Raw genomic sequence first — 22031 nt, forward strand, 5'->3', positions numbered from 1 at the left:
GCTACTCCCCGAATTGCAGAAGGTCACACCATCTGGGGTGCTGAGAAGAGGTAAAACGCTTTCTGAAGAAGTTGCTAAAAATGTTCAATCGTCCCCACAAACACACACAGAAAAGTGCTGAATTTTGCATGAGTAGATACCGTGTTGACTCTGCAAGTGAAGATGCATTCACTGTGAGTAGAGTTTCAGTTGTCTGCCCAGGAATAATGATCAGGCCAGTGCTTCATTCATACTTTGTCCCTAGGTTCTCTTTGTGACCAAAATACACAGGTCAGCCAGAGTTTCCTGGTATTGTTCCTCAGAAGGTTCCTTGATCTAGGCAAATAGCCTAATTTCAGATGTTGGATGGAACTGGGCAAAAGAACAAATACCCACCTTATCAGCGCACTCAGTACAAGAAAGGAATGTGGCATATTCGACGAGAACCCTCAGGATCATAGGATTTGGAACTGGAAGGGACCTAAGAGCTCTACTTCTACATCCTCCTCAACTGGCATTTTATAGTGGAGGAAACAGAGGACCAGAGAGGTTAAGAGATTTGGCCAAGGCCACATTGGCAGTAAGTAGCAGAGCTGGGATTTGGATCCCTGGTTCTGCCACTCCAAATTCAGGGCCCCCTCCATTCCTAGCTTCTAGTTCCTCTTTTGCCACCGACTAAAGTGACAGAGTGATGTTTAACAAATTTTTTCACCTCTTTGAGACTCAGTTTCCCCATCTCTAAAATGGAAAGTGGATGATCTCTAAGGTTCCTTTTAGCTCGGTAAGATCACGCTCAAAGACATACATCACATGCATGATGTAGCTGAAAGAGCTCTGGATTTCAAGTCAGAGGACCTGGATTCATATCCTGCCTTCTGCATCTTACTCCCAGTGCAACTTTGGACAAGTCAATTAATCTCTTTGGGCCTTAATTTCCTTCTCCATAAAATAAGGGGATCAGATTAAGTGACCTTTAAAGTCTCTTCCAATTCTGATTTTATGATCTTACGATCTCAAGTGAGACACCATGGAGGTAGCATGACACCTTGGAAAGAGGGATGGAACAAAGGAGGATTAAAGGTGTGTGGATGACACATGCATTCCTGGTACTCTGTGTGTGTACCTGTGCACAAGTGCTCGTAATGCACACACACACACACACACACACACACAATTTGGTGTAGAAATACACCTAATTCAACAGAGAAACAGGTGGAAAGAGGGAGGAGAGGCAGGTAGGTGGCATAGTGATAGAGAGCTAGACCTGGAGTGAGGAAGACCTGAGTTCAAATCCTGCCTCAGATACTTACTTGCTGTGTGACCTTGAGCAAGTCATTTAATCTTGCTCAAACTCCTTTGTAAAATAGGAGTAATAACAGAACATACCTCACAGGGTTGTGAAAGTCAAATGAAATAACATATATAAATGTTTGCTTTGCAAACATTAAAACACAATTTTAAATGCTAGCTATCACCATCATCATCATTATTGTTGTTATGAGATGATAATACTAGAGAGGGATTATCACAAGCAAAATTCAGTCACAAACCAAACAGACTCCCCGACTCAGAAACAGGGATTAAAAATTGGGGGAAAAAAGAGAAAAGTGAAGAATTGGAATCTAAGAGGATGCCCAGCAATCAGGGAATGACTGAACAAATTTTGATATACAAATATAATGGAATATTTTTCTATCATAAGAAATGATAAAAATGATTTTAGGCAGTATTTGTGAAGTATAAACTGATTCACAGTAATGAAGTGAGCAAAACTAGGAAAATTTATATGACAAAATAATGAGGAAAAACAACTCCAAAAGATTTAAGAACTCTGATTAGAATAATGCCCAATTACATTTTCAGAGGACCTGTGAGGAAGATGTTGCCCACTTCCTGATAGAAAAGTAATGAACTCAAGGTTCAGAAAGAGGTGTATATTTCTAGAATGACTTATTAAAGAGATATTGGCAAACATCTGGAAAGGGAAGCAGTGATTACAAAGAGTTGGTATGGTTTCATCAAGAAGAGGCCATGCCAGATGTCATTTCCTTTTTTGACAGTATTGCTAAAGTAGTAGATAAAGGGAATGCTGTGCGGATTATTTCTTAGATTTGAGCAAAGTTTTTGATCAAGTATCTTGCATCATTCTCATGGAGAAGATGGAGACATTTGGATTAGGTAACAATGCAATCAGATGAATTCAGAAGTGGTTGGATGGCTGGACTCAAAGAGTATTGGTTAATAGTTCACAGTCAATGTGTTGCGAGATCTCTAGTGGAATATCCAAGGGATCTTGGTCCTGTGCTGTGTAACACTTTTATCAATGACTTGTGTAAACAGAGGTTGAAGCCCAGTTGCATAAAATTCTTCTCATTAGTGGAGATTGATTGCTTAGTGCTCAGTACTAGCATGAGGGGTGAAGTTGGCAAGGGCTACTGGAGAGATCTTGGTCTTTTGACTTCCAGCTTCAAGAGAGAAGGCATGTGGTTCCAGATTCTCTTCAGGAAGAATTCCTTAGAGAAAGAAAGGCTCTGGGAAGAAATCAACATATAGAAGAGTCAGCACCTTGATCATGTTCCTATCCCCGCTTACTACACTAGAGATATCAAGGTCCTCCCTCTTGGGAAAGATCTGGGACTCTCTCTCTCTCTTAGCTGATCTGAGATATCTTGCTCCCAGTGGGAGAGCACATTCACTTTGTGTATTATCTAGTATGTTCTTATCTGTATTACTTCTCTGATTTCTGCTTGCCATGAGCTTGAATAAATGGGTTTATTTACCATTAGCTAAATGTGGTCTTTGTGTAATGGCATTTGGTGAGAAGGGAGTCAAGCCTTGGATATATAGCTTGGGGTACTCTTTTCCTGTTCAGAGGTAGCAATCAGGAGCAAAGTTTGAACCTAAGCTTATTTCCTCTAGAATAGTAATACTTAGGGGGGTAGATAAATAAAATTCTAGCCCAGTATCCCCTCTTTGAGAAGAGCAGAGTAGATGAACTTATGACTCCCTCCGATCTCCTGCTTTCCCTGCTGGCAGGAATCAAAATGTGGCTTAGAGAAGAGGGGCAGGGTACAGGAGAGCTATCTATTCATGTCTTCCTTCAAACTACATCTAGAAAGATGCATTTTGATACACATTACCTACGTGGTAAACACACACACACACACACACACACACACACACACACACAAACATACCTTACTTTGATAAAGGCATAAATGGTATGATAGAGCTAATATTTATCTGCAACATGGGTTAGGCCTACCCTTCTCCCTTCCTCCAGTGACAGAGATTAGCTTTCCCTAAAAAGACACAACTAAGTTCCAGCAATTGATTGGCTCTGGCCCTGGCTTGGTTACTTAAGTTCATAAAAGTGTCCCAGTCACAAAGAGTCTGAGCTTCTCAGACTTGGTGGGTGCCTGAGATCATGTGAGTTGCTATACCCTAAAGACCTATTGACCAAAAGCATTTCCGTAGTGAGGTGAGGGAGGCTGGTTCTACCAACACTGAAAGCTAAGTGCCATTATATCCTTGTTGCCTATCCTTGTTGTATTAGGGTAAAGTAAATCTTTTTGTTAATTGTTCAATGACTTACAAGTGCCTTATTTTGTTCCCAAATTGAACCTGATCTAAAAGAGTGTTGACTTTAGATCTGCTTCTTATAGAAGGTATGCATATCAATTTGCAGATGATGCCAAGCTAAGAGGGGTGGCTAACGCAATGGTGGATAGAGTCAGGATCCCAAAGGATCTTGACAGGTTGGAGCATTAGGATGAACCCAATAAGATGAATTTAATAGGGATAAATATAAAGTCTTATACTTGGGCACATGAAGGAGGCATGTTAGATAGCAGTTATTCTGAAAAAAATCTGAGGTTTTAAGTGGACTACAAGCTCAATACGATCAGTAGTATGAGAAGGTAGACAAAAGAAGCTAATGGGATCTTGAGTTGCATTAAGAGAGACATAGCTTTAAAGAATGGGGAGGTGATAGTCCTGTAGTACTCTGCCCTCATCGGACCTCATCTGGAAGGAAGGAAATAAGCATTTATATAGCATCTACTATGTGCCAGGCACTGTGCTAAGCTGTTTACAAATATTATCTCATTTTGCAACAACCTGGTGAGGAAAGTGCTATTATTACCCCCCTTTTATGGTTGAGGAAACTGAGGTAGATTGAATTTAATTGGCTTTCCCAAGATCACACAGCTAGTAAGAGTCTGAGGCTGTAGGATTTGAACTCAGGTTTTCCTGACTCCAGGCCCCAGGTCCATCTAGTGCACCACTTAACTGCTTTTAGAGTTGTGTTCAGTTCCAAATATCTTTAAGAAGGATGTTGGAAAACTGGAGAGTGTCCAGAGGAGGACAACTAAGATAGTGAAGGGCCTTGATTCTGTGTTTTATGAAGGTTGGTTGAAGGAAGTGTGAAATTTAGCCTGGCAAAAAGAAGACTCAGGGGGACATGAGAGCTGTCTTCAAGTATTTGAAGGGCTGACTTAAGTGTGGCTCCAGAGGGCCAAACCCGTAACAATGAGTAGAAGTTGCAAACAGAAAAATGTAAGTTTGATGTCAGGAAAAACTTCCTAACAACTAAAGCTATCCAAAAGTAGAATGAGCGGGTATGTAGAATGAGGAGGGAGTGAGTTTCCTTTCATTGGAGAACTTCAAATAGAATAGTGTTTCTTAACCTGGAGTCTCTGAACTTTTTTTTTTTATTAATTTATTTTGATTTATCAATAATCACTTCCATAAGCTTTTGAGTTTTAAATTCCCCCTACACCTCCCTCCCTAAGGCGGAGGGCAATCTGATATAGGCTATACATGTACATTCCTATTAAACATATTTTCACATTAGTCATGTTGTAAGGAAGAATTCGAACCAATAGAAGGAACCACAAGAAAGAGGAAACAAAACAAAACAGAAGGAAAAAAAAAGAGCAAATAGTATGCTTTGATCTGCATCATGAACTTTTTTTTAAAAAATATTTTTTATAACTAGTAGTAACTGTCTGAGGTCAAATTTGAACTCAGCTCCATCTGACTCCAGAGCCAGTACTCTGTCTATTTCACCATCTAGCTGCCCCTGATAACTGTATTTTTACATAATTATTTTTCCTTTGCCATCATATGTATTTCATTTTATACATTTATTCCATTTTCCTGAAGAATGGTCCATAGGTTTCACCAGATTGCCAAATGGGTTCTGTGACACAAAAAAAGATAAAAACTTTTGAAATAGAATCTGCATAGCTACTTGTTAGGTATGTTATAATGCAGAGTCCTTTCATGTGTGAGTTGAACTGATGGCCTCTGAGTACCCTTCCAACTTTCAGATTCTGTGATTCTATGAATGATCCCACAGATGACTCAGTTAAGTTTGTGTCATAGTAAGCTAGGTCTCTACTGGATTTTGGGTACCAAGCCCAGAAGCATCAGCTTTGCCCTAAGAGAGCCAACCCTAGCAAGATGTGTGATCCTCACTGGCTGCATTCAGCATGACCAGATTACTGTTATGTCATCCCTTTAAGAAATAATTGCATTATTTTGGGAATGTGATTGCTCATTAAAGAAAAATCAAGTAACCTAAAAGAGATAAAAAAAGGAAAAGGACCTATGTGTACAAAAACATTTATAGCAGCTCTTTTCAGGGGGCAACAAATTAGAAGTTGAGGGGATGACCATCAATTGGTGAATGGCCGAATAAGTTGTGGTATGAGATTATGATAGAATACTATTGCACTATAAAAAATGATAAGCAGTATGCTCTCAAAAAAAAAAAAACCTGGAAAGACTTGCATGGGCTGATGCAAAGTGAAATGTACTATGTACAAAGTAAAAGCAATATTGTAACTTGTGACTCCCTCCAATCTCCTGCTTTCCCTGCTGGCAGGAATCAAAGTCTGGCTTAGAGAAGAGGGGCAGGGTACAGGAGAGCTATCTATTCATGTCTTCCTTCAAACTACATCTAGAAAGATGCATTTTGATACACGTTACCTACGTGGTAAACACACACACACACACACACACACACAAACACACCTTACTTTGATAAAGATGTATGAGGAGGGAGTGAATGATTAGCTGTGAATAACAACTATTCTCAGCAATACAACGATCCAAGACAATTCTGAAGCACTTACGATAAAAAATGCTCTCCAACCCTAGAGAAAGAACTGATGGTGTCTGAATACAGATTGAAGCATACTTTTTTAAACTTTATTTTTCTTGAGTTTTTTTCTTGTTTATGTTTTTTTCCATGACATGACTAACATGAATGGTTTGCATGACCACACATGTATAACCTATATTGAATTGCTTGCTTTAAAGCAATTTCAAGGGAGAGAATTTTGAACTCAAAGTTTTAAAAACTAATTTTAAAATTTGTCTTTACATGTAATTGGGGAAATAAAACATTAAATAAAAGCTTAAAATTTTTTTTAAAAAAAAGGAAGAAAAATCAAAGTTAGAATTGTTGGGGCTCTTTCCCATGGCAACATAAAATAGGCAAGGAGGCCGAAATTTGGGGTTTATGTTTCTGAGGGTCATGAAAGGTTGTCTTTCTCTAAAGTCAGGTCAACAAGTATTTATTAAATGCCTATTATGTGCTAGGAACATCTCTAAGCATTGGGGATGTAAAATATATCCAATCTCTCTTCTCAAGAACCATTTAGTATACTGCAAAGACAACATGCAAATAACTACGGACCAACAAGGTTTAGACAGAATAAATTGGAGGTAATCATCAGAAGGAAGTACTAGTAGTGTTAAGGGGGATCCAGAAAGACTTCTGTCAGAAGGTGGGATTTTAGCTGGGACTTGAAGAAAGGCAGAGAAGACAGAAGGCAGAGATGAGGTGGGAGAGAATTCTAGGCATGGGGGAAAGTCAGTGAAAATGCAGAGCTAGGAGACAAGATGTCTTATTTGAGGGGCAGCAAGGAGGCCAGGGTCTCTGGATAATAGAGTATATGGTTGGGTGGGGAACTAACGTATCCAAAGACTGGAACAGTAGCAGGAAGCCAGGTTATGAAGGACTTTGAATGATTTTTCATCCTTGAAGTTATAGGGAGCCAGGAAGTTTATTCAGTGAGTGGGTGGGCTGGGGAAGATGATATGGTCATACATGTGCTTGAGGAAGATGAGGCCCTCCACATGTGTGATCAAGTCAGCCTCCCTTGCTTCAGTTTCTTTATCTATATAATGAGAGGTTTCAACTAGATGGTTTCTGAAGTTCCTATAAGTTTCAGATTTGTAATTTCTCATTTGAGGATATCTAGTAAATGAGGGAAGCGTTGTGGAAAGCATTCAAGTGAAGATTAGAGGCAGAGATGATGAAAAATTGTCATGGGAGTATATCATAGATCTCCCCAGTACAGAAAGAAAACATGAACAAAGAGTTTGTGAAACAGTTCATAAGAATAAAACAAAGACATGCTATAGTAATGAAGGGGAATTCAATTATCCAGATAGCCACAAACACTCTTTGTCTACCAAAAGCAGAATAGAATTTTTCTATCTTGCCTTAGTGATAATTTCATTCTTCAAAATGTGAAATAAACATCAAGAGGAACTGTTGTTTCGGACCTGGTCCTCACCATCAGGAAGGAACTGATGGCTGGGGTAGAAATGATGGGAACCTTGGGTGAAAGTGACCACTCCATTTTATAATGTGTGACATAGAAAAAGAGAAAATTAAGTCACAAAGAGAAACATTTCTAAAGACGAGGACAAGAGATAGTCGTCTAAAGAGAGCGATGTGGCTGTACAAGCAACTCATCAACCCATTTAGATTTTAAAGACATTTAGAGAAGAGAAAATTAAAGTCTGAAAATGGGATGAATGCAAGCATGTAGCAATCTCCTATATGAATAGTTTTAGGAGAGCTAAAGATCAGAATGAATTGAGGCTGGCAAGGAAAGCTATTGACAACAATAAATTTTTTTCCTATCTTGTGGATTGAAGAAAGGATAAGATAAATTGCTTGAGGTGAAAGGAATGGTGAATGGATAATTGAGAAAAGACAAAGCTAATTAAATCTTCTGTTACATTTATTCCCTTTGCCAAGGATAATAACTTCTGGACTGAAAAGAACAGAATAAAAATGACTAATAGAAAGTTCAATCTGAAACTAAGTATAGAGAGAGTAAGAGAGGACTCAGCTGATTGCCTTTGATGAGTTTAAGTCATCACGTCCATATAAACTGTATCTCTGTATATTAAATGAACTGCAGGATATGATTACTAGCCACTGTTAGTAATCTTGGAAAGCTCATGTTGAATGAATGGGAAAGGACCTGAAGGACTGGAAAAGGGCAAATGCTGCCATAGTTTTCCAAATAAGGGGAGAGAAGGCCAGTGAGTATGACTTATGGGCCAGTGAGTGTGACTTCAGGTCCTGACAAAATTCTAACAGGTGCTTTTAAAGTGATAGTGAATGAATATCTAGAGAAGAAAGCAGTGATCACCAATAGCCAACATGATTTCATCAAGAGTAGTTGTGTCAGACTAATCTCATTTCCTTTTTTCTCTCCCACAAAATTTTGAGTAGTATATGAAGCTCCTCCATAGAGGGGGCCCATGATCTATGGAGGTCTAGTCTAAAGGGTGATGTTTCAGGAGGTAATGATAAGTTCTTCTATATAGTATAGAAGGATTTCTTGTTTCGGTATGTTTTGGGCTAGATGACCTCTCAGGTCTCTTCCATTTATGAGATTTTGTGATTTTTATGATCACATGCTGGATCATTTTTTACAAAGACAAAAAAAAAAAACAAACAACAAAAAAAACCATGACATGATCCCTGTCTTCTAGGAGTTTGTAATCTAGTAGTAAGGACACGAATAAGTTCAATTCAAATTAGAATGTATCATGAGTCCAGAGGACCCACGTTAAAACATGCGACCTGCCTTCAGACAAGGATGTGATAGACTCAATGTGCCGATTGAGACATATTTTTTTTTTGGACCTAGCCAATGTGGGAATTAGTTTGCTTGACTATACATATTCACTACAAGGATTTAATTTAATTTTCCTTTTTTTTCAATGTAGAGGAGAGGTAAAAGGGAGAATAAATAGATGTTTGTTAATTTAAAAAGTTTAATTAAAAATTAGAACATAATAGGTGTATGAGAGATAAGCCAAAAGTTTTGTGAAATATTCTAGGGGAAAAGGTCGTTTTCTTACCTTAGGAAAGGCTCCATTGAATACACAGAGTCTAAGTTGGATCTTGAAGGGTACCTTTGGGTAAAAGGCAGAACAAAGGTAGCATGAGACAACAGAAAAATAATCATAACAACAACGAGATTGGAAGAACTCATGAGATCTCTCCATAATAATAAAATCACATTTGAATATAGTATGAAAGAGGAAATCTAAGGCCTTCTAGAAAAACATTATCATAGGATTGTAGTGTAGTATGCCTTCTGGGATACTCTCTCAACTTATTGGGTGGATATCCAGGGGGGCAGCTGCTAACTCAGTTTCTAGTGGTAACCTTTTAGGACTGTTCTTTTAACTCTATATTTCATGAGTCCCCACCAGTATGCTTCCTGTGAACAATCAGCCAGTAGCATAATTAGCCCATAGAACAGTAAGAACAATGGATACATAGCATCCTCCCCATAAACATGAGGCACATTATCCTACAAAATACACACAACTTTCATTACAGGAGTGAACTCAAGCTTAGATCACAGTGGGAGTGAAGCACATGCATAGGATATATAGGCAACTCACAATTCCTGGTACTGCAGGAGCTAGAAGTATTCTTTCCTTGTGTTATCTTCTCAAAACTTCCCCTTGAGTGCATTATCTCTGTTGGGTTCCCAGGTTTTGTTCCTCTCTTGATTCCATAGCCAGCCTTCTCTTTTGATGGGAATCACACTCCTAGAAGCTGCTTCCTCCATCAAATGACTATCTTTCTGGATCTATGGAGTCTATCTGGAGTGTTTGTTTCTCCTTCCCGTTGGACGCAGTGGTTCTTGCTGGCTCCAATAGTTCCTCTTCAAAACTACATGACTGATGTGGGGGAAGAGAATAGAAAATTCCCTCCTCTTCGCAGCAGGAGTCACCTCCATAGACAGCTCCTAGTTTGCAATGTTTCCCATGCTCAACCTCTAACTCATCCAGATCCCGGTCACTTAGAACTTCCAGAAGTGTGGCTAACCTGCTTGCTCAAATAATTGCATGATTCTCTTCTTTACCCAATTAGGGAAGTATTTGCACATCATAAAGGGATCAGGATGTAAACACTTCTTGTTTACATATGAAAACTTGATCAGATATAATTTCATTCTGTGGCCAAATCAACTGATAGGTGAAGTGGGGATCGCATCCCCTTCTCTTACAAAAGGATCGTAGGTTTAGAGATAGGAGGAAGCCTTGAGGTCATGGAGTGAAATGTTCTCATTTTCTAGTTGAGGAAACTGAAGTCTAGAGAGTTTAAGTGACTTATTCAAGGTCACACAGCTAGCAAATATCTGAAGCTGAATTGGAATCCAGGTGCTTCTGTCTCCAAATTCAATACTCTACTTGACTGAACACCATGAGTGCCATGCTTCAGGAAATCATTCAAGAGAATTGTCAAAAAGTGTTGGAAAAAGAGGGCAAAGTGTATATTGACTGGAGAGAAATGTTATTTTTGGAGTCAGAAGACCTGGATTTAAATTCTAGCTTTGTCACTTACCACCTATATGATCTCAGACAAAACACTCAACTTCTATGGGCCTCAGTTTCTTGCAAAATGAGAAAATTGGACTCAACAATTTCTAACATCCCTTCCATCTCTAAAGCTATGTCTTCAGACTCTTAGATGGTCAAAGCATGGAAAATTCCCCTGTGGATTAGTATCCAGGAAGCTCTTAAGCAGTGATAATATCCTTTCCTTACTAGATAAGCAACAGTTAACCATCTCAAAGAATGTTACTACTGGTAGGAACTTTAGCGATCATTCAGTTTCCATTAAGAGGCAGGTAGGTGGTATAGGGGATAAAACATGGGACCTGGAGTTAGAAGGACTTGAGTTCAAATCCAATTTCAGACACTAGCTATGTAATCCTGTGCAAGTCACTTAAGCACTGCCTGCCTCAGTCTCCTCAACTATAAAATAGGGATAATGATAGAACCTACCTCCCAGGGTTGTTGTGAGGATCAAATAAGCTAATATTTGTAAAGTGCTTAGCATCGTGCCTGGCACATTGTAAGTGCTATATGTTGTTGTTATTCAGTCATTTTCAGCTGTGTCTGACTTCTTGAGCACTGTGCCACCCAGCTGCCCCAAGTGCTATGTAAATGGTAGCTATTATTATATTATATAGATTAGAAAATTGAAGCCAACTGAGGTCCAGTAATTTGCCCAAGGTCACACAGCTAATGAGTAGCAGAGCTGAGACTATAGCCCAGGTGTTCTGACTCATAGCCTTGGAAATGTTTCATGGCATCTCAGGACTATCTGATTGATTTGAAAATGTTATTTCTTATGTTTAACGTGATTGTACATGTATATCCTGTATCAGATTGTTTGCTGTCTTAGGAAGTGGGAAGGGGAGGGAAGGAGGGAGAAAAACTTGGAACTCGAAATCTTATAAAAATGAATGTTGAAAACTATCTTTATGTGTAATTGGAAAAAATAAAATACTATTAATTGGGGAAAATGCTATTTCTGCTTTTCCATCAGATGAATTGTGGTCCAAACAATTAGTTTTCACATATGAATCACCTTGTTAGTTATTCATGATGAAACAATCTGTCCTTAGTTTTGTTTTTCTCTAATAAAGAATGTTTTAGGATTTTGTTAGCTCATGATTTGCCAAAAAATTTTCATTGTACAATAGAAATTTTTTTCCCTTTTCCTCTTAAGGCTTACAAGATATGTGAGAACAGATACCTTTTGTGAGATAGATGAGGATAACATTTGAAAACTTCAGTTGAAAGGGAAAATGTGAAGAAAGAAAAAAAAAAGACCCACTTTGCACATATATGCCCAACATACTACTTCAGAAAGCTCCTGTGTGTCTGACATCCACTAATAGGTACCCTCTAGACTTTCTTCTTTCAACCTGAATTCTAAGTGACCCAGTCTTTGCTGTGAATTTGCTAGGTGAGCATAGGCAAGTCATGGGCAACTAGGTGGCGAAGTGGATAGAATGCTGGGCCTGAAGTCAGGAAGACTCAGACACCCACTAGTTGTGTGACTAGGCAAATCACTTAACTCAGTTTCCTCATTGGTAAAATGAACTGAAGAAGGAAATGGTAAGCCACTCTAGTATCTTTGCCGAGAAAAACCCAAATGGGGTCATGAAGAGTCAGACATGACTGAAATGACTGAACAGCAGCAATATGAGCAAGTCAATTCTTCTCTTTCCTTTTACATCATTCATAGTCAACAAAAAATGTCCTAAATCTCAGGATCCATTCAAAATCACTACATTTAGAGTCAGGAGATTCTGGTTTTCCTTTTGACTCTAGCACTTAGAGAGCTAGATTTGGAAGTGTCTTTAGAGACTGGTTAATTTGTCCTCCTCATTTTATATTTACAAATGAAGAAAGTGAGGCTCAGAGAGTTCCATGACTTGGCCAAGGGCACACATGTAAAAAGCAGAAGAAATGAGATTTGGACCCCACTTTTTTTTCATTTCAAATCCAGTGCTTTCCTCACTAACCTCTACACTGGCTCCTAGTCACTCTCCAGAAACCTTTAATAAGATTAGCATTTTAATTACCCAGCTTAAGTTTGCCCTCACCGAGTCATTTAAAGGAACTGTTTATCCCATTTACTTTCCTCTCATTTTTAAGTTGTGAAATTTGGCCAGCTAAGGGAAGGAAGAGGAATGCTCTCCAAAGCACTTTCTAAATGACCAAGGAAGGAAATGCTTCTCATTAAAGTGACCCACCTGATGTCCCAGTTTAATTCGGATATGAGGCAAAAATTGGCTCATAAGAGATATATTTCTACCCACAAGGAATCATAGTAAAGGGTCCTCCCATAGCTGCACAGTAAGCCTGGTGTCCTATTTACATTGAAAATTAAAATTTCAAATTAAAAAAACACAATAGCTGACATATAGTGCTTTAAGGTTTGAAAATCATTTTCTGTACATTTTTTTTTGTCTCTGCTTTACCAATATTACTCCCATTTTGTGTGCCAGTGCCTGGTATATATTAGATGCTTCATAAATGTTTATTAAATGGAATGGAATTGCAGAGAGGTTGTGACTTGCCCACCGTCACACAATGACTTCCCAAACATACTCTGAATGGATTTCAAGGGATGCTTTACTTGCTTGCTTGGGAGGTGGTGTGATATAATAGAAGGAAAGCTGGCCTTGCTATCAGCAAGCCTGGGTTCAAGACTTTGGTCTACTCCTTACTATTTACATGTCCTTGGGCCAGACTCTCTGGGCCTCAGTTTCCTTTTCTTCAAAAGGAGGGGGTTTAACTATATGGTCTCTAAGGTTTCTCCCAGATATGGCCTATGTTCTTATGAACTGGAGCTGTGGATCCCAAACTCTGTTCCCCCAAAGCCTTTCTCTGGCCCACTGTGCTTGCCTTGCTGAAATATGTTCTACGTGGGACTTGAAAATCTAAGCCCACTAAACATCTGGCAGGGCTATTAAGATCTCAGAATAATCTCCCTTTTTTTCTCTCCTTCCAGGAACAAGGATCTGACCTGAGCAAACCCATTAGTCATATCTTATCAAGATGAAAATTCCCTGAAAAGTTACTAAAAATCCAATCAACATGAGGTGGAAAGTTGTCAAGAGAGTCAAATGCAGTGTTTAATTGGCTCCTGATGTGTTTTCCTTTGGTGATTCACTTAATTTAAAACCAACGGAAGACACCCCTTTACCTCTCCCTTGAGCCCAGAAGCTTTCTGGTTGTTTGTCCCCACTGGCCTCAAGATGGAGAACAAACCTCAATCAGTAACCAGCTATTTTAAATTAAGTGTGTTTAGGGAGCAGATGAATCAGCAGGGCTTAAACTGAGTAGATTCTTACAAGATCTCAAAGGAGATTCAGGGAGAGAGGGGTTTGGAAATCTTCAGGGGTGGGATGGATGAGTGCCTTCCTCTTCTTCTCTCCATCTCTGCTTCCTTTCTTCTCCTTTCCTTCCTTACCATCTCCTCCTCCTCTCCTCCATCTCCCCAGTCTCCCCTTTGTGTTTTCCTCCTTCCACTCCCCTTTTTTTCTTCTCCTCTACCTTTCAAAACCCTTGAAGTCATGGAGGAAAGTTACTTGTTAATTATCTTTAGAAGAAATTATTTAGTCATTCCATACTAATTTTCCACACTAGAGTCTTCAGAACCTTGAATTTCAAGGTGAAGTAATTTTTAATGTTCTTGAGGCATTTAATTGGCAGGATTCTTCCCAGTCTTTGAACAGGTCTCCTTCCCTCTGAAAATTCAACTTTTGTTTCCCTTTTTGTCTGATGAGAACTTTGCCTGATGAGTTCATGAAGCACACCCTCAAAGTCCAATAAATGCACCAGACAAGTGCTTAAAAATAATCTTTCTCACTGCTAGAACCTGAATGCAGATCAAAAATACTTTTTCTTTACTTTCTTTATTTTTCTGGGGTTTTTATCTGTGTTTTCTTTTACAGAATGACTTACATGGAAATGTGTTTTGCATGTCTACACATGTATAACCCAGGTCAAATGACTTGCTTTGTCAATGGGGGAGAGAGGAGGGAGGGAGAGAATTTGGAACTCAAAATATGAAAAAAAATGTTAAAATTGTTTTTACATGTAATTAGGAAAAATAAAATACTAAATAAGATTTTTTTAAAAAAGAAAATAATCTTCCTCATCAAGCTCTTGACAAAAGTTAAGTGATCCTTTTGTTCTCCCTTTTACTGTTGGACAAAATGAGGTAGAACTCTTAAATGACATACCCAAGATCATGTTGGAGAACCAGAATTCCATCCCTGAAGCTGAGATGAAATGTGGGTGGATTGACTTTTTGTTAATGAGAGGCAGTTTGTTTTTTTTTATTAATTGTGCAGTAGAAATAGTTTTGGGCTGGAAATCAGATGACTGGGATTCTGGTTTTAGTTCTGTTACCAGCTCGCTGTGTAATTTTGGACAAATCTCATCTGCAGAGTTGGATTAGATTGGGGGTGCTTATTTTGGGGTCTCTGAAGTTGTTTCTTTTTTTTTCCTTTTTTGTCCTGAAGTTGTTTTTTTTTTAATTTTTTTTTTTTTTAGTGAGGCAATTGGGGTTAAGTGACTTGCCCAAGGTCACACAGCTAGTAAGTGAATGAAGTGTTCGATCTGAGGCCAGATTTGAACTCAGGTCCTCCTGACTTCAAGGTCAGTGCTCTATCCACTGCACCACCTAGCTGCCCCCTGAAGTTGTTTTTTTTTTTTTTTAAGATTTTAATAACCATGTTTCCATAGAATTGATTTCTTTTCAATCTGATGGCTTTCATTTCATGCATTTAAAAACAGTCTTTTGAGAAGGAATCCATAGGCATTGCCAGACTGTGCCAATGGGGTCCATTACACAAAAAAGGTGGAAAACCCTTGGGCTGCTAGATGATGCCTAAGGTCTCTTTCACCTCTAATATCCTATGACTTGTGGTCCGGTTTAAATGGTAGAGTAACATTTCATTAGTTAATTAAATATCTGAGGAGAAGGTGAGGGCAAGAATCTTGAATTCTCTTTCTCTAGATTCTCTTTCTCTACCCAGACAATTATTTGGATGAACTTAGCTCAGTGGTTTTAACCACTTCAGTCTCCATTTCCCTCTTGTTAAGAAGTAATAATAATGGCTTCTCTGTCTTCCTCATAATCTGTTACTTAGTTCTCTTTGAGGTCCCTGAATAAAAGGCATTCTAAAAGCAGAGAACTGATGCTATTCTGGTGTACCTGCTGAAGAGGAGTCTAGGGAGATTTCCATCCTAAAATTTAATAGTAGTAGTAGTAGTGGTAGTGGTAGTAGTTAGCATTTATATAATGCTTCCTATGTAATAGGCACTTTACAAACATCATTTCATTTGATCCTCACAACAATCTTGTGAGGTAGGTGCTATGATTATCCCTATTTTACAGTTGAGGAAACTGAGGCAGATAGTGATTTGTTCAGGGACACACAGCTAGTAAATGTCTGAGGTAGAATTTGAAGTCAGGTTCTCCTCTTGGCTCAGGGCTCTTCCTATTGCATCACCTAGCTGCCCCATCCAGATGTTTGGTGCATAGAGGCACAACTTCAGGATGGTTGCCTGGAATGTTCACTCTTCCCTCTCATGTTTTGGAAAGGTAAAGGCAGAACCACTGGTACTTTGGTGAATTTGCAGCAATGTCTTTTCAAACTAATTATCTAGAGCTCTCAGGTAGACTCTGGTAGCTTTCCTGAGCCAGTTGCAGAAAACATCATTCATTGTTAGTTGCTTGGTTCAGGAAGGCAAGTACTAATCATGATATGCAAACAGTGCAGACAAGGAAACAGAAGACTTGGGCTTGAAATTAGTAGTGCTACCAGATTGGAAATTTCTCCAGGGCAGTGACTGGATTATCTAACTTTGTATGTCCAGACCTATCAGGGTACCTTGTATATAATAGATGCCAAGCTAAAATTTACTAAGCTGAATCAAGCCAAGGATCATTATTTACTAATCCAATGAGCTCAGAGGAGTTTCATTGTCTCTCAGACCCTTGGTTTTTTCATCTGTCAAATGGGGATAATGATACCTATGCCCCCTATCTCACTGGGTTGTAAGGATCAAATGAGGTCAGGTATGTGAAGGTCTTTATAACCATAAAGCCCATGTCAGCTCTTAATAAGTGACATTTACGTAAGGCTTTACAATTTGTGGAGCACTTTAATACATTATTTTATTTGAGCTTCAAATCAACCCCATCCTTGGCTCGCTTAAAACCTGTTCTTGCTTCTAGTCTTTCCGATTCATCCTTCACACAGCTGCCAATTTGGGTTCCTAAGGCACAGGTGTGACCGTGCTACTCCCCTGCATATGGAGCTTCAGTGGTTCCCTAGTCTCACTAAGAAAAGATCCAAACTCCCCTCTGGCATTTAAAACCCTTTCCAATTTGTTTCCAATCTATCTCTACAGGCTAATGTCAGTTTGCGCCTTCTATATCCCAGTCCAATTCATCTGCTGTACTTGTTCCTCATACAGGATATTATATGTCCCCCTTCTTACCTTTGCACATCCTCCACACCTGGAATGCTTTTCCTCTTAGCCACCACTGCTTGGAATACCTAGTTCCCTTCAAAGCTCAGTTCAGGTGTCCCATCTGTCTTACAAGAGACCTTTTCTGATTCCCTCAGTTCTTAGTGCACTTCTCCATCCCCTCATGCAGTAACAGCTGCACTAGTTTATTTGCTTATTTATTTGTACAGTGGGATTTCATTTAGCTAGGGTGTAGCTAGGGTGAGGAACTTCCTCTGCCAATGCATATCAGCACCTTCTAGACAACTTAGTCTTAGAGAGTTGCCTGGAGGTTAAGTGACTTGCCTGGGGTTACATTGGGCAGCTGGGTGGCATAGTGGATAGAGCCCCAAGCCTGGAGTCAGGAAGACTTGAGTTCAAATCTGGCCTCAGGTACTTATTAGCTGTGTGACCCTGGGCAAGTCACTTTACCTTGTTTGCCTCAGTTTCCTCATTTGTAAAATGAATTGGGGAAGGGAATGGCAGACCACTCCAGTATCTTTGCCAAGAAAACCCCAAATAGAGTCGCAAAGAGTCAGACACAACTGAAAATGACTAAATAACAACAAAAGGGTCAGTTGACAGTATGGGTCAGAAGTGGTCTTGAAGCCAGACCTTTCTTAATGATGTAATGCACCTGAATATGAATCCTGCCTCAAACACATACTAGTTGGGTGGCCTTGGGCAAGCCACTTAACCTGTCTCTGCCTCAGTTTCCTCATGTGTAAAATGGGGATCATAATAGCACCCACCTCCCAGGGTTGTTGTATCAAATGAGATAATATAAGGGGTCCTGCAGGTTTTAGGGGCAGTTTTAAGCTTTTAATAGCTACTAAATAGCTATAAAGATTAATAGCTATTAAAAGTTTCAAGCAGCTATTAAAATCTTAAACTCCCCTGACTTTTGAGACCCCTTGTAAATGTGAAGTGCTTTGCAAACCTTCGTAAAAAGCCAGCTCTAATTATTATTATTCCTTATCCCAAGGCCATTATTCCAGTTCTTTATACTACACCATACAGACTCTCATAGTAATGGCTATTACTATGTAATGGCCATAAAGCGCTACTCAATCTAAGTCTTTATAGATTTAATTAAGGAAGCATTTATTGCCAAGTAAGGCATCTGAGATTTAGATTCTGAATGACAGTTAAGTATGCTATTACTTTAATAAAACAACAAATAAAAACCACAACCAAACAGCCGGTGCTGAATGGTAGGTATTGCTCAGAAGTGGTAAGTGTATGATCACAGATGGCTTTGAAGAGATGTTCACAGTGGCCATGGGAAAAACAAAGGGTTATTTATGAAGAGCAGACCAGTTCCCTTTCAATTCTGTAATAATTGGGTCTCTCACTTTCTCTATCTCTCTCTGTCTCTCTGTTTGTCTCTGTCTGTCTCTGTTTCTGTCTCTCTTGTTACTGTCTCTCTTTCCATGCCGCGGAAAGTGTTATCTCAGGCAGCTGTGTGCAGGAAATTCTTTTTATCACTTCCTCCCAGTTGCAGTTTGTCTAGGACTTAACTCCCCGAGATCAGATTACATCCCAATGCAGTCCTTTGTGTGCCTAACTCATCAAAGGAGAGGACCCTCAGGACCTGATATCACTTAGCTGCATATGCAGTCATGTAGCAAAACAAAGTCTAGCTACCCAGCCCAGGGCTATTTCTGTTGTGTTGCAGTGGGACAAGCTCAGGCTGCCGGGCTTGAAGAGTTTCAGGTGTCTGCAGGGTTTCACTTCTTCGTTTTATATTTATCACTTTTTAAAGTTGCTATCATTTGCCTGGTTGCTGTGTAAGAAAGGAAAACCAAAATATTACATGAAGGGGGAAAAAAGAGTTTCATTTTGAGTCATTTGTTGATTCTCCCAGGGGAGTGCTGAACCCAAAACTCCCTTTTACTTAGATCTCATTGATGTGCTCTGACTTAAAAAGCAACAAATAAGTAAATCACTGGAAAAGCAAACCACATTGTTTGCCAGCCAGAAGATGGGAAGAACATGGGTAAGTGCTTTTGTTCAATCAGATGACCAGGATGGCCATTTGAGCCATCTAAGGTTGGCTGGAGTTTCTCAGGGTGTGTGGCCACCTTTTGTGGCCATGTTTCTATTTCCATCCCCAGTGAGTGGGGTTCTCTTTTCAGCATTGCTGTGTGTGTAGCCAGATGCTAGTCTATATTGGCAGCCACAGGAAGCCTATGCAACTGTGTAGTAATACTTCTGTTCTGAGCATTAGCTCCACTTTATTGATGCCTTGTGTGGGCTTTTTTTTTTTTAAAGGCCACTTTAGCCACCCCATTTAATTCCTTTCCTAAAAAGGACTTCTTATCAAGGGCTACTGCCTGGAGTTAGCAGCACAGGCAAATCTCTGGCTTGTGTACATGCTTAGGACATTTGGTTTTCTTCCAGTAGAAATTGGGATAGGATAGTTTTCTTTTGTACTAGCTCTCAGGATCAATGAATAGAACCACTCCTCCCCACCTTCCCCCTGAAAATATGACAGGGCTGGATTACATGACCTTTAAGGCCCCTTTGGGGTATAGTCAAATAGTACCGGACTAGGAGATGGTAGTACTCTGGGTTCTAGTCCTAGCTTTCCCCCTTGGTCACTTCGTGTTGTTTGTTGTTCAGTTGTGTCAAACTCTTCATGACCCCATTTGAGGTTTTTCTTGGCAAAGATACTGGAGTGGTTTGCCATTTCCTTCTCTAGCTTATTTTACAGATGAGGAAATCGAGTCAAATAGCATCAAGCAACATGCCCAGGATCACCCCACTAATAAGTGTCTGTCTGAGGCTGGATTTGAACTCATGAAGATGAGTCTTCCTGATTCCAAACCCAGTGTTCTATCCACTGCACCACCTAGCTGCCACAGACTGTACTACTAGTGATCCCTTATATGCCACACATTGCCTCCCACATCTATGCGTTCATGCAGACTATTCCCCATACCTGGAATGTATTACCTCCTCCTCCCCGCCTATTAAAATCCTCTTCCTATGTTTTGCATGACTATACATGTATAACCTATATCGAGTTACTTGCCTTTTCAATGAGGGTGGGTGGGGAGGGAGGAAGGGAGAAAATTTGGAACCCAAAGTTTTAAAAACAAAAGTAAAAAAAATTGTTTTTACATACAGCTGGGAAATAAGAAATACAGGAAATGGGGTATAGAAATCTATCCTACCCTACAGGAAAATAGAAGGGGAAGGGGATAAGAGAAGGTGGGGAGAGATAGAAGGGAGGGCAGATTTGGGGAAGGGGTATACAGAATGCATGCCATCTTGGGGTGGGGGGAAGGATGAGGTGGGGAGAACATTTGGAACTCAAAATCTTGTGGAAGTAAATGTTGAAAACTAAAAAAATAAATAAATTTAAAAAAAGAAAAAAAATCCTCTTCCTATAAGGCTCTCGACTTTCTGCGTAAGACATTTGATTCCCTCTCACTCTTTGAGTTGTTAGTGTTTGTTCCATCCTCCAATTCTGGCTCTATCCTTTATTCCTATTACTTTCCACCTTATGTTATGCCTGTGTACACACACTCTCTTTCCCTAGACCATAAGCATGTGAAAGGCAAAAAGCATGTAGTTTTTCATCCTTACACCCCTGGAATCTAGCACTGGACCTCTCACAAAGCAGACATTAAATCCATGGTTATTTAAATGGATTTGCCTGTTACAGAATGTTAGGGCTAGAAGAGAACTTGCAGATTATTTAATCTAGTAATTTCATTCTACATATGTATAAACAGGCCAGGAGAAAAGAAATAATTTTCCTAAAATCTTTTCCTTGGAGAGCAATAGAATCAGAACAGTCATATACAGAGACTATAATACTGCTTCTGAATTAAGTAGGTGAGAAATCCTAATCCACATAGGAAAAAGAAAAAAATGATAATGGAATTTAAAAAAAAAATTTTTTTCTTTTCTTTTTTTTTCTTTTTAACATGTGTTTTTAAAACTTTAGGTTACAAATTTTCTCCCTTCCTCTCTCCCCACCCACCCTCATTGAAAAGGCAAGCATCTCAATATAGGTTATAAATGTGTAGTTACGCAAAACACTTCCATAGTAGTCCTGTTGTGAAAAACTAAGTATATTTCCCTTCATCCTATCCTACCCCCCATTTATTCTATTCTCCCTTTTGACCCTGTCCCTCCTCAGAAGTGTTTGCTTTTGATTATCCCCTCCCTCAATCTGCCCTCCCCTCTATCAACCCCCTGCTCTCTTGTCCCCTTCTCCCCTTATTTTCCTGTAGGGTAAAATAGATTTCCATACCCCATTGTGTATGTTATTCCTCCTTAAGCCAAATCCTATGAGAATAAGAATCACTCATTCCCTCTCACCTTCCCCCATTTCCCCTCCACTGTAAAAGCCTTTTCTTTTCTGTTTCATGTGAGATATTTTACCTCATTCTACTTCTCCCTTTCTCCTTCTCCCAGTATAATCTTCTCTCACCCCTTAATTTTATTTTCCAGATATAACCCCTTCATCTTCAACTCACTCTGTGCCCTCTACATATCTATCTATACATACATACATATAATTTTTTCCTTCCCACTACTCTAATACTGACAAAGGACTCATGAGTTACAAATATCATCTTTCCGTGCAGGAATGTAAACAGTTCAACCTTAATAAGTCTCTTATGATTTCTCTTTCCTGTTTACCTCTTTCATGTTTCACTTGAGTCTTGTATTTGAAGGTCAAATTTTCTATTCAGTTCTGGTCTATTCCACAGGAATGCTTGAAAGTCCCCTATTTCATTGAATGACCATTTTTTACCCTGAAGGATTATACTCAATTGTGCTGGGTAGGTGATTCTAGGTTGTAGTTCTAACTCCTTTGCCCTCTGGAATATCATACTCCATGTACTTTGGACCCTTAATGTAGAAGCTGC

At 39.3% G+C, this 22031-nt stretch overlaps 1 long non-coding RNA gene across 1 annotated transcript; it reads right to left on the minus strand.

The window, feature by feature from the left end:
- Positions 1-2326: 2326 nt before the first annotated feature.
- LOC114026169 lies at positions 2327-17276 on the minus strand. The gene is made up of 3 exons (XR_003567104.1): positions 17134-17276; positions 9160-9213; positions 2327-2510 (listed from the first exon to the last, which is right to left on the minus strand). It is a non-coding gene; the product is annotated as an uncharacterized LOC114026169 (long non-coding RNA).
- Positions 17277-22031: the final 4755 nt, after the last annotated feature.

This window comes from Vombatus ursinus, unplaced genomic scaffold (assembly GCF_900497805.2).
Source record: "Vombatus ursinus unplaced genomic scaffold, bare-nosed wombat genome assembly UNPS02014833.1, whole genome shotgun sequence".
NCBI lineage: Eukaryota > Metazoa > Chordata > Mammalia > Diprotodontia > Vombatidae > Vombatus > Vombatus ursinus.